The sequence below is a fragment of the Myripristis murdjan genome, chromosome 3 (genome assembly GCF_902150065.1).
Source record: "Myripristis murdjan chromosome 3, fMyrMur1.1, whole genome shotgun sequence".
In the NCBI taxonomy this organism is placed as follows: domain Eukaryota; kingdom Metazoa; phylum Chordata; class Actinopteri; order Holocentriformes; family Holocentridae; genus Myripristis; species Myripristis murdjan.
Window position 1 is genome coordinate 3,817,224 of NC_043982.1, and position 16,767 is coordinate 3,833,990.

Below are 16,767 nucleotides of genomic sequence, written 5' to 3' on the forward strand. Positions count from 1 at the left end.
AGGTTCACTTCAACCAATGACTTTATTTCTGCTTCCTTGAAATTTTTATATAATTACAACTCCAATCTGCTCATGAACTACGTGGCCTTTCATTTAGTGTTTGAGAACGATTTAGTTGAGGGTGTAAATATCCCATAAATAACAAATGTGGGACGAGCTGTATCTGCAGATCTCCACTTGATCTATGCTGATCAAGGGACCTGCATGCAGGTATTCACTTGGCTTGTTCACTGCTAATCTCTTCGTGTTATCCTGGCTTTGTTGCTGCGCATGCATATGTGTATGAGCACCCGTGCACGTGTGTGTGTGTGTGTGTGTGTGTGTGTGTGTGTGTGTGTGTTTGGAGTGGTCTGTCTGCCTATCTGTGATGTGGTTTCTCCTGGTCTATTAGAATGTGTTTCTGATGTCTGCAACATGACCTTCCTCCTCTTTTCTGTCTGGGTGGTGGTGGTGTGTGTGTGTGTGTGCGTGCGTGCATGTGTGTGTGTGTGTGTGTGTGTGAAATTGGTTTGTGTGAATGAGTATGTCCTCCTTGACAATTTCCTGTTCCAGTTTAGACCACATCTGACTCTTTTTTCCTTCCGAGTTGGAAAACTTGTTGCCTCTTTGAAACAGATTTACATGGAATATTCACATAAGTAGACTGTTATTACTGTTTCACTAATAAGGGTTTTTCAAGGCTGATACCAGCAATTATGGATTGAAGCTGCGGATAGTCAATATTTTCTGATGATATTTGAAATGTTTTTTTTTTTTTTTTTTTTTTCATGCTCCCCACAATTGCAGGTGTTCAGTGTTTCCTCTAGAATTTCTTTCTTTACAGGATGGAGAAGAATTTAGACCATGGGACACTTAAACTCTCCATTAAAATCCATTCAGAAAATTATTTAACAATATCGACTTGCCTGATTTATTGACCAGTCAATAAAATGGTAATATTTTGACTGGACGACACAAGGGTGCTTCAATATGTTTTTACTACTGTGACTAGTGAACAGTTTTAGTGTCCCATGACCTAAATGCAGTTTCTGAGGCTTATCCAACCTGACCACAATAAAGAATACTGTGTTCATGACACAGCAATTTAAAGATGCTGAATATGGACTAAAATATTGACAAGATATTGGTTGGATCTACTTCAGTTCAAGAGTACTGGTACTGGTATTGGCGAACAAGAACTCATACTGGTCAGACATTGATATGTAACCCCCACTGGACTCTGATAATCTGCAGAAGTGCCTGGTCGTATCAATGCTGGCACCTTCACCTGGAGACCTGATTGTCAGAGACAGCTGAGGGTATGGAAATGTGGACAGCAGGCGGAGATGTGTGAAATAGAGGAGATGGAGATGGAGATGGAGGGGGGAATGAGGGGCTGCCTCCAGTGGAGATGTCAGATATGGACTCTTCATCCCAGAGATCTGCTCTTGACACCGGGGTGAACAGTTGGATGGTCTTGGCTGGACTATCCAGGTGTCAGGGTGCTTTTGGGGTTCAGATTACTCTGAGGCTGTTGGTGGGTCGGGGGGTTGGACAAAACTGTCCAACAGAAATTATCTCTGTGTCCTCCTTCACCTCAAAGGTACACTATGTAACATTGGTTCAAAGGTGCAAATGTCAACTACACAGCACAGAGTTCACAGGTGCTGTTGATCAATACCATTCAATACACTGCAACACCTCTGTCCAGTTTCATGTTATATTATTTATTTTCATTTTTACCTCTAAATGTCTGGCATCATCATGTTCTAATGTCTTTCTGTTTTGTTTTATGTAACCACATGGCCACATTCATTTCTTCTCAGGGATAATAAAGTTTACCTTGACCTTGACCTGATGACTGCTGAGATTTTGACCACTAAAATTCACCAATTCAGGCTTCCCCATTGTTTTGTTTTGGGGAAAATCCTCCAAGTACCCCCTGCCCCATAGTAAAAGATAGTTAAATTACATGGTGTGCCTTTAAACAGTGTTCTTTCCACAGAACTTGAATGGATTAAAGCAAACTTTGCCTTTCAAATCAACATATTGGAGTGGTCGGAGATGCAGACATTTTAAATGTGTATCTTTGCTATGGTACCTGCCTTGCAGCATGTCACTGACCTGTGCAGGTGAGAGATTTTGCAGTGAGGACTAAAGCAGTGGAAAGGTTTTTATTTTTATTTTTATTTATTTATTTATTTATTTTTTGTTTCGGCCAGTGTCTATTAGCCTTTTGAAGTTAACAAACATTTTTCTTCCCCGCTACTCTACCATAGGTTTTAGCATTTTGTTATAATAAGTAAAGGTTAGGCTAGGTTTAATGGATTTACCAGCTAGGTTTGCTAATTTGCAGATGTTGAGTGGAGGAGCTGATCGAGGCAGTGCAGTCTTTGCCAGTGTATATTAACCTTGTCACTAATGTCAGATTTCAGTTCAGTTTTGACTGGTTAGACAGTTTTCTAACCGGTAACACACATGTTTAAATGTCTACAGTTCTTTTAGTACATTCTGCTTTCAGGCTACAGTTACAGCACAACATATCAGCACAGCTCTCAAGTAAGTGTGGCACACTTTATGCCGTTACTGACTTGTCACCACATAAAAGACAATAGTCTCCATTTTATTCATGCCAGCAAACTGTTCAATGTCCATTCTTCTCAAGTCAAGTTGTGTGATTCTTTCCTATAGTATAATTCTTGCTTCCTTGGTGTAGTTGTGGCACACTAATCAACATGGCAGATGATGGTTCATTTTGGGTCACTTTGACTTTGGCTATCATCTGATTGAACTAAAATCAGAATCAGATTCAGAATCAGAAATACTTTAACGATCCCCGAAAGGAAATTGGGTTGAAGTTGGTCAATTCTCAAGAGAAGAATTAAATTATAAGAAAATAGAAAGAAATACAAAATATTTAAAAAGTGTCTATATAAAAATGGAGCTTCATTTAGTTTGTGTGCATTTGAGCTGAAAAAAAAAAAAAAAAATCCAAAACGAGAGGACTAGACGACAAATTCGAAGGAGAGAAGGAGTATAGAGACCTGGGTGGCATGGGTTGACTCTACAGACATTTGGAAGTAAATTATAATGCCCAAAATAATGTAAATAAAGTCCAATTGAAATTGCTGACCTGACTGCTCACCCATGTTAACATTTATCTTTGTGACTCACTCTGCAACAGGGTGGCAAACAAAATCAAACATCAAACAAAATCTCACGCTGCCCAATCGACCCACTCAACCGTAACAAGCTTCAGTGATGGCCGAGTTGGGCCTGACACATGGGCGTTTTGCCTTAGGCCAACTCAAACACTTCTGGGTAAATTGGGTCCTGTGTCAGCATGCATGTCAATGTGCCCAACGTAAAACAAATAACTCAAAAGCGAAGACCGCATCACATCAAAATTTCAGAGTTATGGGGAAAATGCCAGAAGTTAATGTACAGTGACAGTAATGTAGGTGGTTGGTTACCCTTGTAGCTTTGAGGGGTATAAAGAAGTGCTTGGGGGTGTCAGGTCTTGTTCCGCTTTGTCTTTGAATCAAAGATGATAGAGGGAATTATTACAGCTGTGTTGGGTGTGAAAAAATTGTATGACTAATCTGTGTTATTTTACCAATTTAAAATAATGCACAAAGTTTCACGTTGTCCAGTAGTTCCAGCAGCAGCCAAAATTACTTAAACTGCTTGTCTTAGTTTAGGGACAATGCTTACTGTGCTAAAGTCAACTTGCTTATTAAACAAGTTGGTTAATTTACCTGAAGAGACTTTTTTTTGAGTGAGCCGGTTTAAATGAAAAGAAATCTTGTGTGGGGTCAAAGTTGTCCAGCAGTGCAACTGTCCATCCAATCAACCAATCAAAGCTCATAGCACACAGTTTATTTCCTTGAAGGGTCATGGAGTTTACCTCTCTGGTCAATGTGCGCTTTGTAGATCTGGAGAAGGCTTATGACTGTGTCCCTGAGGTGTCTTGTGGGGGATGTTGTGGGATTACAGGGTGCCATACTCCTCTGCTCTGAGCCTTCCTGTCCCTGCACAACCACAGTGAGTGCTATGTCCACACAGGCTGTGTTATGTCTCCAATTCTGTACATGATTTTGCTGGACAGGACAAAGTCAGGGATTCGAAAGTGTCCCGTACGAAGACCTCAAGGATGTTTGCCTGCTTTTTGCAGATGATGTGGTCCTGTTAGCTTCATCAAGCTACAGCATGCGTAAGAGCTATTTGCAGGATGTGCAAAGCAATTGGGATGAGGATCAACACCTCCAAGTCTGGGGCCATGGACTGGAAAAAGGTAGTTTGCCCCCACTGAGTTTGGAATGAGTTACTGCCCCAAGCAGAGGACTTCAAGTATCTTGAGGTCTTTCTTCACATTTGAAGGTAAACTGGAGCGGGAGATCAACAAGCCTCGCCTCCAAAATGAACTTCCTTCACAGGATGGCTGGGCTCACCCTGGATGCCTCCCTGTGGGGGTGTTCTGGGCCTGTCTGACTAGCAGAACACCCCGGGACAGGACCAAAAGACATTGGCTTAGAAGCACCTTGGGTTCCCCCAGGAGAATGTGGGAGGGCAAAGGACACCTGGGCTGCTGGTCTCAGACTGCTACCACTGCAACCTGGTCTCAGATAAGCTGCCCACAATCGATGGGTGATGGTTATCCACAGAGGTGAAACGAGATCAACTGGACAGTTTGTAGATTCCTGAAGGTGTTTCGCCTCTCATCCAAGAATGTATATGTGTGTATGTGTGTGTGTGTGTGTGTGTGTGTGTGTGTGATTCACATTATCTTCTTCCTCTGATTGTTTGATTGAAAGATTTAATGGTTGACTTTTAATGGTTGACTTGAATAGTTACTGTGCAATCAGTTAATGTCATTTAATTTTATGGTGTATTCTGCTGTTTTAGAGCATAATTAGCGATTCCTTTAAAATTAGTCATTTTGGATGGTAAGAAAAAAGTACAGTAAGATTTCACTGAAAATGTTAGTGACTGATGTGCACAAACACTATAAACTATCACAGCCCAAGAATCATACCACATCATATCACCAGACACAGGCTGCGCTTTGGGAACCATCACAGAAAACAGACAGTTCTTGATAATCTAAGCCACCTGACAAACTAATCATATTTTAGGTTAGCCTAAGCCACATCAAACATGACAGAAAAGAAGTAAGGTGGTGAATGTTACTGAAAGCCCTAAGCTGTGGTGTATTGCCATTTCCAAAAACAAACAAACAAAATCCTCAGCTATTGTTCATGGCAGAAGGAATCAACTGCCATTTGCTCAGCATAAGAGATGCAAGAAAACAAGGCCATACCAAAGTCATAAGTCATACATGTGTCGTGGCTGAATGGCAAAGCCCGTCAGCTTTTAATCTACGACCTCAAAACAATGAGTCAGCAATGAGGGAATCTTCCACAAAACAAGTTGCTCAGTGCAGACCCTCAGCCTTATGACACTGTCGCCATCACAGTTTGCACCGGCACCACAGACACCGTCAAAATGGGCAAGTGCCCTTTTTTCAAATACTTGATCGCAGTAAGAAAATCAAATGGATTTGTTTAGAGTTTCTTTTTCACTGAGTATATGTTTTGCACATATGTTTGCAAGGAATTATATAATCTCTACCATCTCTCCCTGCTACCATACCATCTTATAACACAAACACAACAACAACCATGTCATAGATTTTCTGGCAATTCGAGTATCTGTTCTACGCATACAGTATGTGATGTTTGCGCATGCTTTCAACGGTAACCAAAGAGCATCAAAGTAAAAAAAAAAAAAAAAAAAAAAAAAAAAAAAAAAAAGCAAAAATTCCAATATGTTTAAGATCAGTTTTATTTATTTATTTATTAAGTTTTGACTAACATATCAGTTTGCCAGTGCTGGCCTTTTGTTAAATGTCAGCTGTCAGCCAGTCAGTGTTATCTCTGATATGGTGGAGGTTAGTTTGACTGTTTATTAATAATGTACTTTATAAATTAATTGTTCAGTTTCTTCTATCAGTTCATTGGCATGATGGGTCGTCCCGCCTGAAGGAGCTGCTAACCCCAAAATAATTTCATTAGTTTGTTGGTGTCAGGATCCCTGTCTTGGACTCTTGACCTGCTCTGTGTGTCCCTCGTGTCTCTGCTCGGTTGCTCCTCCACACCTGCCCTGAGTCTAGGCTCATTGGTCCTGCCCAGCTCCTAGTGTCCTCACAGCCAATCAGCTCGCCTCGTGCTCTCCAGTCTCATCACCTGTGTGTTATTTACTCATTCGTTTCAGTCATATTTGAGTCCTGTTCTCAGTTTAGTCTTGTGGGTTCATTGTGCTCTCTTTGCCTGTTTGATTCCTGTTGTCCTGAGTACCTGTGGTCCTGTTTACCTGCCTGCATGCCTGCTGTCTCCTGCATTTGGAGCCTCCCTGCTTTGTTTCCTGTAACAGTTCGGTCTAAATGGTGTTTCAGATGCTTTTCCATCCAGACAAGAATACACTTCTGGTGGGGGAAATGAATGGTTGCATTTTTGTAATTGTTTTTTGAATAAAAACAAAGAAAATCTTGTAATGAAAAATACTGTTAGCTTACCAACCAAAATGTCTGGATAGATATGGGCCTTCAAATATCCAGACTGATCAATCCCTGGTTTTTAAATATGGCCCTATAAGATATGATCTAAAATTATTTTAGGTCCACCTCCTCTATTCGTCTTTATTGTCCCGTGAGAATAAACTGTTCTGTACGTAAGACCACTTGCCATTGAATGCTCCTGAATTTTAAGTGAAATGGAACGAACCCTGTTAGAATGAATGCAATGTTGCTTGGTGTTTCTTCTTCCAAAGCACTTCTGTTGAACCCTCAGTTTGCAAAACCAGCCACACCAGTTGATTTCAGTGCTTATATACTGTATGCATGTGTGTGTGTGTTTTAGTGGGTGTGGTGGCCCGTTTGAAGTCGTTGCTTGTTGCGTCTGTGTGTGGTGAGACGGATGGACAGACAGACAGACAGCGATGGATGGATAGACTGCGACAGGCCAAACAACAGGTGTGTCTTTTGAACGCAGCCCGCTGCCATACGAACTCCCTCTTTACCTTTAGCCCTGCTGATTCTTGTTTTCATCAGCAAAAGAAAAGACTTCTCCTCCTCCTCGTCGCCAACTGTCTTTCATCTGTGGGAGAGACAGACAGCCCTTCTCTCTCTCTCTCTCTCTCTCTCTCTCAGCCTGTGTTCCCCTCAGCTCCCTCTCTTCATCACCACTCTTGTGTTTTGACTTAGTTATGACTTCAGTTGGCGTCGTATATCCATTGTCTTAATTTTGCTTTTGGATCAAGAATAAAATTTTAGTGGAAAAGCTAATTACAGTTCCATGGTTTATGAATAGTGACAACTTTGTTAGCCACAGAAGCAGAACATGTGGGTGTTCAACCAAAAATTTGAATCTGAAAATCGAGGGATTTTGATTATATGGTGTGAAATCTTCAGCAGCCCCTGTATGGTTTGAAAAATGGTTGATTGCAATGTAAAACGTGGGTAAATTGTAGTAAACTGACCAAACATTCAAAATCACAGGGGTGGTCCTTTACACCTAGAACTGAGCGTCTCATAATATCAAAGTGGTATGAAGTTATTGTGTTCACACTTGGTTTTCATCTCAGGTGATCTGATCAGAGGTGAACAATCTTAAGTACAGAATGGGGTTCATTGCATCTTGGAAATTTCTTGTGACCCAATCACTCAAACCAACTTCGGAGATGGTCAAGGACTTATTGGGCCACTCTACATTTGAAGTTCAAACGCTAACGTGTCCTGATGCATCCGAGACATCATCGAAAGGACTGCCTCCTTGCTTTATGGAACAAAGGAGCGTTTAATATGTTGTGAAAAGTTTTTTGCTTTTTGGTGAGATGCTGGCATCTTCATCGGGTAATCCTGACACTAGAGTGGTTGTGCAGAATTGCCTCATGAATTGTGTAGAGATGGGGAATAAGATGGGTGGGGAAAGCATGAATATAGAAATGAGGAGGACGAAGAGACAGGAGGGAGTTGGAGCAAGTCCAACAGAGTTAAAGTAATAAAATAAAGAGGTAATACTGAAGGGCTTGAGGCCAATCACAAGTGGTCACTGGAGGCATATTTGAGATGCATGATAATTCCTGGTGTCAGTCGATGTGTTGACCGTCCACTTGTGATCACATCACAATTATTTGATTGGTTTCCCAAGTGATCAAGCCGCAAGTGTACAGATGAAACGCTGAACATTGCAGAGGGAAACAATTGTAAACAGGGCCCAGAGGTGCTTTGATATATGGGTGTTTAAAGGCCATTACATTGTAAACGCAGAATCGTACACAGCAGACTCTAAATCCTGAAGAATCAGAACATCACAGAATAATTTGTGCTGTAATGTTAACTCCATCAAAAATAAGCTTTTACTGAAAGTAGAGGAAAAACAGTTCAGAAATGTTCTTTCAAAGCCAAAATTAAGGACACATGTGTATATCAAACAGGATTTTGGCCCTGAATTATATGTTACGTCTCATTAATCTAGGAGCCAAAGATCTTCGGTCAAACAGTTGAGAGCTGGTGTTGTTCCTGTGGCGATTGAGGTTGGTCGATTTCAAAAATATTCCAGAGGAAAACAGATTGTGTGAGCTGGGTGAAGTGAAAAGTGAGTCCCATTTTCTTTTGTACTCTCCACGTCATGACAACCTATGAGAGTTGTTGTGCCATGAAATCCCCCGACAAAACCCTGAAATATTGTGTTGTTCACATGAGCAAACACTGAAATGGTTGTTGTAACTTTGATGAGTTAAAGTCTGCTAACATTATCGCAGAAGCCTGGAAAAGAAAGTACGATAGATGGTTTAATTAGTATTTACTTTGATTTGTCGTTAATATAAAGTAACCTTGTGTGATTTCCGAGTTCTGCCCTACTCGATAACAATCAGATCATTTGAAGATGACAGATGCTGTTTGTGTTGTTAGTCAGTGTATACACTGTACCCTGGTCCTGCTTTGTTTCAATCTGTGGAGTCTTGTAAGATATACAATTGTATGCATGACACAATAATAAAAATGACATTATCATTTGTCACATCATATGATCGTTTGTTTTGAAACTGCCAAAAGCCAATATTAAAGTCAGTTCAGTTTAAGGGCTTTTCATGGACAACCAGCCTGATTTCTAATAAGAGGTCAAACACGGCCTTAAATCTCTTAGCAACATTTCTATCTGTCTAAACCTATTAGAGATCAAAAGAAATGCTCTTTAAATGTGAGATGCTGCACTATTGTTTGTCTTTTTGTAGTCTTCTACAGCGTGATCACACAACACCTGATCAAAAACACTGGGGGACCACAAGGTTATACAGGTGTCCTTAGAAGTGTGCACTGTTCAAACCTACACACACAAACACACACATGCACGCACACGCACGTGCACATGCAAACACACACACACACACACACACACACACACACACACACAGCCTACTGCCTGCCTTCCTTCTTACATTTTGTGTGTATGAATGAAGGAAGGCAGGCAGTGTGTGCGCTCACCACTGGCTTTTTGATTTCTCTGATAGGAAATGTTTAACAGAACTATTCTTTTCCATATTTTTGTATGATTCATCCTGTTATTTTTTTATTATTATTTTTTTTAATATATATTTTATTTTTTGCATCTGATCTCATCTCTTGTCTGCTCAGCCATGGGTGAATCTCACTACTCATGCCAACCAGCCAGTTCTTCCTCTGTTTATTCTAAACAAACTGGAAACACATCACTTCCTGTGCACCAGGGGATTTTCCCCAGGAAAACCCGACACTGTGGGACCTGTTTTCAAGAATCCAGGCACAAGCTCAGGGCGCTCACTTTGGTATGACCAACAGATTTTTGGTATTGTCATCACTGGAGGTGCTGGCACAGCAGTGATGCATCTGTGTCATTGTGAACTATCAAGTAGGCAAACTGAACATACGTGTAGACTTTTGAAATGGTGAATTTTCATATAGATTGGTACAGAAAGCACAACAAAAATAAGTACAAAAATAAGTTTTGTTGGAAGTTCCAGGGCATTTTTGCATAAAAGAAAAGTGAAAACCAAAAAAAATGTGTCATCCCTGTTCACCTTGGTGAAATTATTCGTGAAAAAAAAAAAAAAAAAAGCCTTTTACGCACATGTTGTAACACGTAAGTGAATACCTGGGCATTCGGTCAGTTTAATAGTGCAATTTTAGGTGTATTTTCAATGCATGAGGGATTAAGTTTGCTTCCTGTACTTCAAGCTTTTATGACAATGTGAGTGATTTTTAGCTTTGTTTTGCATTGTGGTGGTTCCTATCTGGAAGTCATGGCTCGCCCTCCTTTACAGTGACAGCTGCGTCCCGGGTCTGAAGGCAGCTGAGGTGGTGCACATGACAGCCGGTGCAGAGTCCAGTGAGCAAAGCTACTGTGCCACCTAGCTTCAGCTCGGGAAATGCTGTTGTTTTTCGGGGCAGACAGACTTTACTTAGTGGTTCAATCAGCGGGTCTCCAGTGTCTTCCCCTGCTCAAACACTGCAGAGACAAAACACGGCGAGGAGCAGAGCTGCTGCTGCTATTTCTGCCCACTGTGTGCTTTTGAAAGGAAACCAACTGCGTCTCCATGTGTTTTTTTGCCTTTCCCCCGGCTGGGATTCCTCCAGAGCGCCGGCAGAAACACAGAGGCAGCGCAGCAAAAGAATGGAAGTGAGCAAAATTTGAGAAGGTCAACATGAAATGGGCTGGGAGTGGGTTTGAGCTGATCTGACACCAAACAGACTGAAATCCACTTTACTTACAAAATGGACTTCTTTCTTGCTGCATTGTCTCTTTCGTTCTTTCTTGCTGCATCCTCTATCTTTCTTTCTTTTTCTTTCTTTCTTTCTTTCTTTCTTTCTTTCTCTCCTTCCTTATATCTTATTTCTTAGATCTTATTTCCTCATATCTTATTTCTTTTTCTTTCTTTCTGTGCTCTTTCTCTGCATCTTCTTTCTTTCATTTTCTTCCTCCTTTTTCTTTCTTTCTTTCTTTCTTTCTTTCTTTCTTTCTTTCTTTCTTTCTCTGCATCCTTTCTTCTTTCTTCATCTGCATGTCTTTCTCAGTCTGTTAGTGAGAGGCGAAATTCCTCCAAAGTGACCACATTTTGAGCAGTCTTCAGTTCACCAGGAGGTTCATTTACCATGAACATTTTAACAGTTTAGGGCTCGGCGTTCAGAATAGAGTTAGGATTGGTTTAGGTGAGGCTTGGAATTTGTAACTGATGCTCTTCAGTTTTGTAATAAGACAAGGGAGTGACGAAGACCTGAGAGTGTGCCCAAAGCCAAGTTATGCCAACATGAGTCCAAGGTGCTCTGTGCGTGACCGATACAGGAATGCAACCTTTCACATGTCAGAGTGTCGTGAGGTAAAAAAAAAAGGACCCAGCCTCTTTTGTACAATGCTATGTTTTCTTAACATGCCAGTTTTTCTACACTTGTGTGCTCGTGTGTGTGTGTGTGTGTGTGTGAACACAGCGTAGCAACACTCATTCAGCAGGCGACACAATGCGAAGGTTCAAAGGCGCTACACCTGCAGCAAAGTTCAAAGCTCTTCCACCTGCCGTTGATCCGCCTGTAAGGAAATGGGAAGGCCGGGCTGAATGCCAAACCACAGGCGGGCGTGGAGCTCGGCAGCAGATGGATCTGTTTGGGTCTGCAGGAGCTTTGGTGGTGAAGTTCCTCTATTGTGAACACACACGAGTGATTCACACACACACACACACACACACACACATACAATGCGGCTCAGCTGTTTTCTGAGGTAGTGATGTAATCTGGGTCATCCTGGCTGTGCACCCAGAGAGCCAAAGTCCCATCCTCCACCAGCTCCTCCTCCTCCTCCTCAAAACTGATGCCGCACTGGATTTTGAGAAGATGCTCATGGTGAAGCTGCAAACTTTCCAAGAGCATGGCAATATTCTCTTTTAATATATATATATATATATTTTTTACCTCTGCTATGTGAGAATTGCTGTTTTTTCTCAGATATGAGATGAGGAGAAATGCATGACATATCCAAAAACAAACAAACAAACAATTGTGAGAAACCCTTGAGACCAGTGACCCTTGAACCAGTGAACAGGAAAATAAAAATGTTTAAAATTAAGTTTTAAATAACTAAAAATATCCTTATGACCAGTGGCTCAATCATTAGCAAAAACAAATTTAAAAATAGATGTCAAAATTACAAGAATGAAATTGCCACTTCATCAGTCCATAACTTCTTAAGTTAATCACTTAACATATTCTGTAATAATTATTAACAACCTATGTGCTATTACATTGTGAAAAATCCTCATTTACTGAATCCAATGTTTTCAGGTCACTTGTCATATGTTTTCAAAACTCTGTAATTGTGGAGAAACATGACATTTGTAATTTTTCACTGTTACTAAGAGACTTGAAAAACATATTAATCAAGTCCTTGATTACATTCAACACTCCAAATGACTTGAATTGAGCAAACAAATGCAAATTTGTGGGTTGCCTCAAACATTCATTGACTTGCTCTTGGTCAGAAGGCTTCAATTACAGTAACTTCTCACTTTCTGGTCAGAGGGGAAGAAAGATAGCAGTAAAAAGATTTGGGTTTTTATCAAATCAGAATAAAATCACGTATGCATGCGTATATAACATACACAGTGAAAGAGCACTGCATGGTTATGCAGTGCTCTTTTTGGGTGTCTGTGTTTTTGAGTTGTGTTTCTAGAGATCAGCATTACTCCCCCTCAAATATATACATGCATTTTTCCACAAAACATGCAAAACAGACAAAACATTTATTTTACGTTCCATATTTGACTTAATTAATTTTCTGAAGCCACTGAAGACGCTAGGTTCAACTGTGTAGAAGCCAAAATCTCTCAGGTCTTCAGAATCAAGTATAATTCACAACCAGTCATGAATCATTGTTTCCTTGCTAAGATTAACTCTGGAAGATGTGATTCTGCTGGAAATTGTGGCTGGGCAAAGTGAATGAGTAATTCTGTGAATGAGCATGACACTGATTGTGTAACTGCTCCAGTGAAGCTGAACACAGTGGTCGACCATTGAAGACCGCGGTTGTACTGGGAAACTCCCAGAGGCTCCCAGTACAACCCAAATTCCATTCCCATACATTTAAAGTGCATTCTAAATTACGTGCAGCGGGAATATATTTTGTCACAAATTATGTTTGTTTCAGACATATTACAAATACATTTCTAATCAACATACACCATATGGACAAAAATATTGGGCCACACCTCTTAATCACTGAATTCAGGTGTTTCATTCAGTCCCGTTGCCACAAGTGTATAAAATCCAGCAGCTAGCCATGCAGTCTGCCTTTCCCAACATCAGTGACAGAGCATCTGGTTCTAAAGAGCTCACTGAGTTCCAGCGTGCCACCGCTGCAACAAGTCAGCTGCTCAAGTTTCTTCCCTCCTAGATATTCCACCATCAGCTGGAAGTGGGATTATTGCAAAGTGGAAGCGTTTAGGAACCACAGCGACTCGGACACCAGGGGGCGGCACCACGTAAAGTTACAGAGCGGGGTCGCCGAGCGCCAAGGCTCATAGAGCGTAAAAGAGTCCGACGCTCTGCTAACTCAATAACTACAGAGCTCCAAACCTCCTCTGGCATCAGCATCAGCACAGAAACTGTGTGTCAGGAGCTTCATGGCATGAGTTTCCATGGCCGGGCAGCCGCATGCAAACCTTACATCACCGAGCACAACGCCAAATGCAGGATTGAGCGGTATAAAACTAGACCCTCTAGTCCAACATCAGTGTCTGACCTCACAAATGCTCTTCTGGATGAACGGGCCAAGACACACTCCAAAATCTGGTAGAAAGCCTCCCAGAAGAGTGGAAGCTGTTCTAGCTGCAAATGGACCAACTCCATATTAATGTCAATGGATTTAGAATGGGAGGTCAGAAAAGCTCCTGTAGGTGTAATGCGGAGGTGGTCCAGTACTTTCATCCATATAGTTTATCTTGGTTAAAGTTGGGAAAAGGCTAGGTGTAGTCATAATGACCACTCGGTTAAGGTTAGGATAAGGTTCAGGCTTAAAAAACACTCGGTTAAGATTAGAGAAAGGTTAGGGTTAGGCATAGAAACACTTGGTTAAGGTTTAAACAAGTGGTTAAGGTCGGTTTTGAGAAATAAAACAAAATGTCAAATTCATAAATGAGTTGGGAGCATGCACTCTCAGTCATCAGACATCATTGGAGCGTCCCAGTGATCCCATTGGATCATGCCTTTTTTTCATTGTAGAGACAATCCCCCTCCAGATCTGAATGAGCAGAACATAAATTAACACTGGCCTTGATGACAATGTATGCTGGCCAGGACTTTCACATCTTCCATCTCTCATCTCATGGCTCCATGCTGGTTATTTGCCAGACATAAGGAAAGAGAAAAATAGTGCGCCAGCAACACACATGCTGAACAAGCTTCCAGACTGCTTGAGGCTGCTCGCCACAATCCCTAAAAATTCAGTTTTGGCAACTGGTACATGCAATGCAATCTCAACATCTTAAAGCATTGAGAAGTTAACAGGGAGATAAATGGGATGTTTAGGTTTTAGAGGGTACAATAGCCTGTGGCTGTGCAGGGTACATAAATGTCAGCTATCCTCTGAGTCTGGTTGTATGTGCAGGGTAATTGTGAGAATTTTTCTTTTGGGTAGGGGGGAAGGGGGGTTGCAGAGCAGCGCCTGTGGTGGGATCCATGGTCTCCTCTGTAATGTTGTGGAGACGGTTGCATGCAACCGGGCTGAGCTGCAAAACTGTTGACATGTGCAAGAGAAAAGAGATTCACTGCTGATTTATAAAATGTGTTCACCCCCTTTCACACACACACACGCACACACACACACACACTCAGTGCAATACAACTCACAGATCCTACTTCTACCTGACGTTAAGATACATCCTGAGTGATTTCATTGTAATTTAAGAGCAAGAATGATTAAAATATGGGAGTTAATGCACCCAAAATGCATTAATGATCCAATCATCCAAAACAGGCGTGGTGGTAATGAGACATGCATTTGGCCTCTTTAATATCTATAAAGTGTAAAATACAATACAACTCCAAGACACTTTGGAGCTGCATAAATGGAAACAAATCCAAGTGGGAAAACACACAAAACAAAACAGGAAACTCGAAGAGCCACATACTTGTCGTGAGGGGCCTGGCAGGGAACAGGTGGATGAGGGGTTTACTGTCCATTCTACAGGATGTAAGCATTACCAGCTTTATATTTTCCAATGAGGGAAAGAGGAAATGGATTTCAAAAGGGTTTAACTCTTTGAAAGCCAAGCAAATTCATATGATTTCTTTCCAAAACATGGGAAAAAAGGGGATAGGCAAGTAAGCAAGACATGACCTGAATTTAAGCAAGAAATGAGCAAGGGCTTACAAGATTATTTACCAAAAACTCAGAAAAACTCAAATCAGAAAATTAGCTCACACAAAAAAAATAGTAAAACATCCCTGAAATATTAGTACTGTTTTATTACAAAAAATATCAAGAACAATAAAACTATCTATAATTGTTATAAATACAGTATATATCTCAAAATAAATTGCAAGAAAATTGCCACACAACAACCAAAAAATAACAAATTAATAAATAAAGTAATTAATACAATACAGTTTTCTGGTATTTTATTTTGGTAATCTTCTGGTCTTTTATTTTTTTCCCCCTGTAATTTGGTGGCAGCTCCACCAGTTTGACCAGCCTGGGAACACAACTTACCACTGGAGAGCAGAGGGCATCGCAGGGTGACACTCAGGCAGTAGATATCAAGCTTATTAGCTAACTCAGTTCAGGTTTGAGTCTTGCATAATGGTGTTTAATTAGAAGGGATTTTGGAAGGCTGACACCACTCTGTTTTTGTGCTGAAACTGCAGATAGAGGCTACTCAGTGGTGATATTTAATATCTTTAAATTTGCCTCCAAAAACAGCATTTTGACCACTAGAGACTAAAATTCTCCATTTCTTTATTTTATAAACCCAGTAATTAAAATTTTAATAATAATAGTAGTAATAAATGTAATGACATAATAATAAATTCTACAATAAATATGTAATCAAACAAATTTCATCATATCCGCCACACTATAGGTGGATAATAATGGACTGGATCCCATTTTTAAAGGGATTCTGAGTAATGTAATACCCTCATTGAACTCTATTGGCAAGCAATTGCAACCACATCGAATGAGCTTCCCTCCCCCAGCACAGGGCTCTGGACGAGGGAATTCCTCCTCATTTGAAGAATTTTTTTTTTTACGATCAGCTGTCCCGGCTTTGTCTTCATACATACCCCAAAGATAAATGGTCACTCATTTCAAGAAAGGAAAAAAAAAAATCAACTAAGTGATTCATCTCAATAAACGAAACAAAAAAAGCACTGAATGTCATAGACTGATGACGTAGAGTAGTGTGAGTGTATCAGAGTGGATCTGTTCTTTATTGAGCCCTGGAGGGGAGGAGTGTTGAAGCAGCAGCAAGTGACACGCAGCAAAGACTAGGTGCAGATGCAGCATCAGCTCTCATTGTAGCTGAAGTTCATGCCCCCCTGCACTTCAAAGAGGTACAACTTTTAGTGCAAAAACAAGCCCCCGCAAGCGAATGTTTCTTTGTCTTTTCTGTGTCTGATACCTCTCCCCTGTCCGCGATTGGTCCTGACGTCTCCAGTGAACACTTTAATTTTGGCTCATTTGCTACTTTCGCTTTTTGGATGCTTGT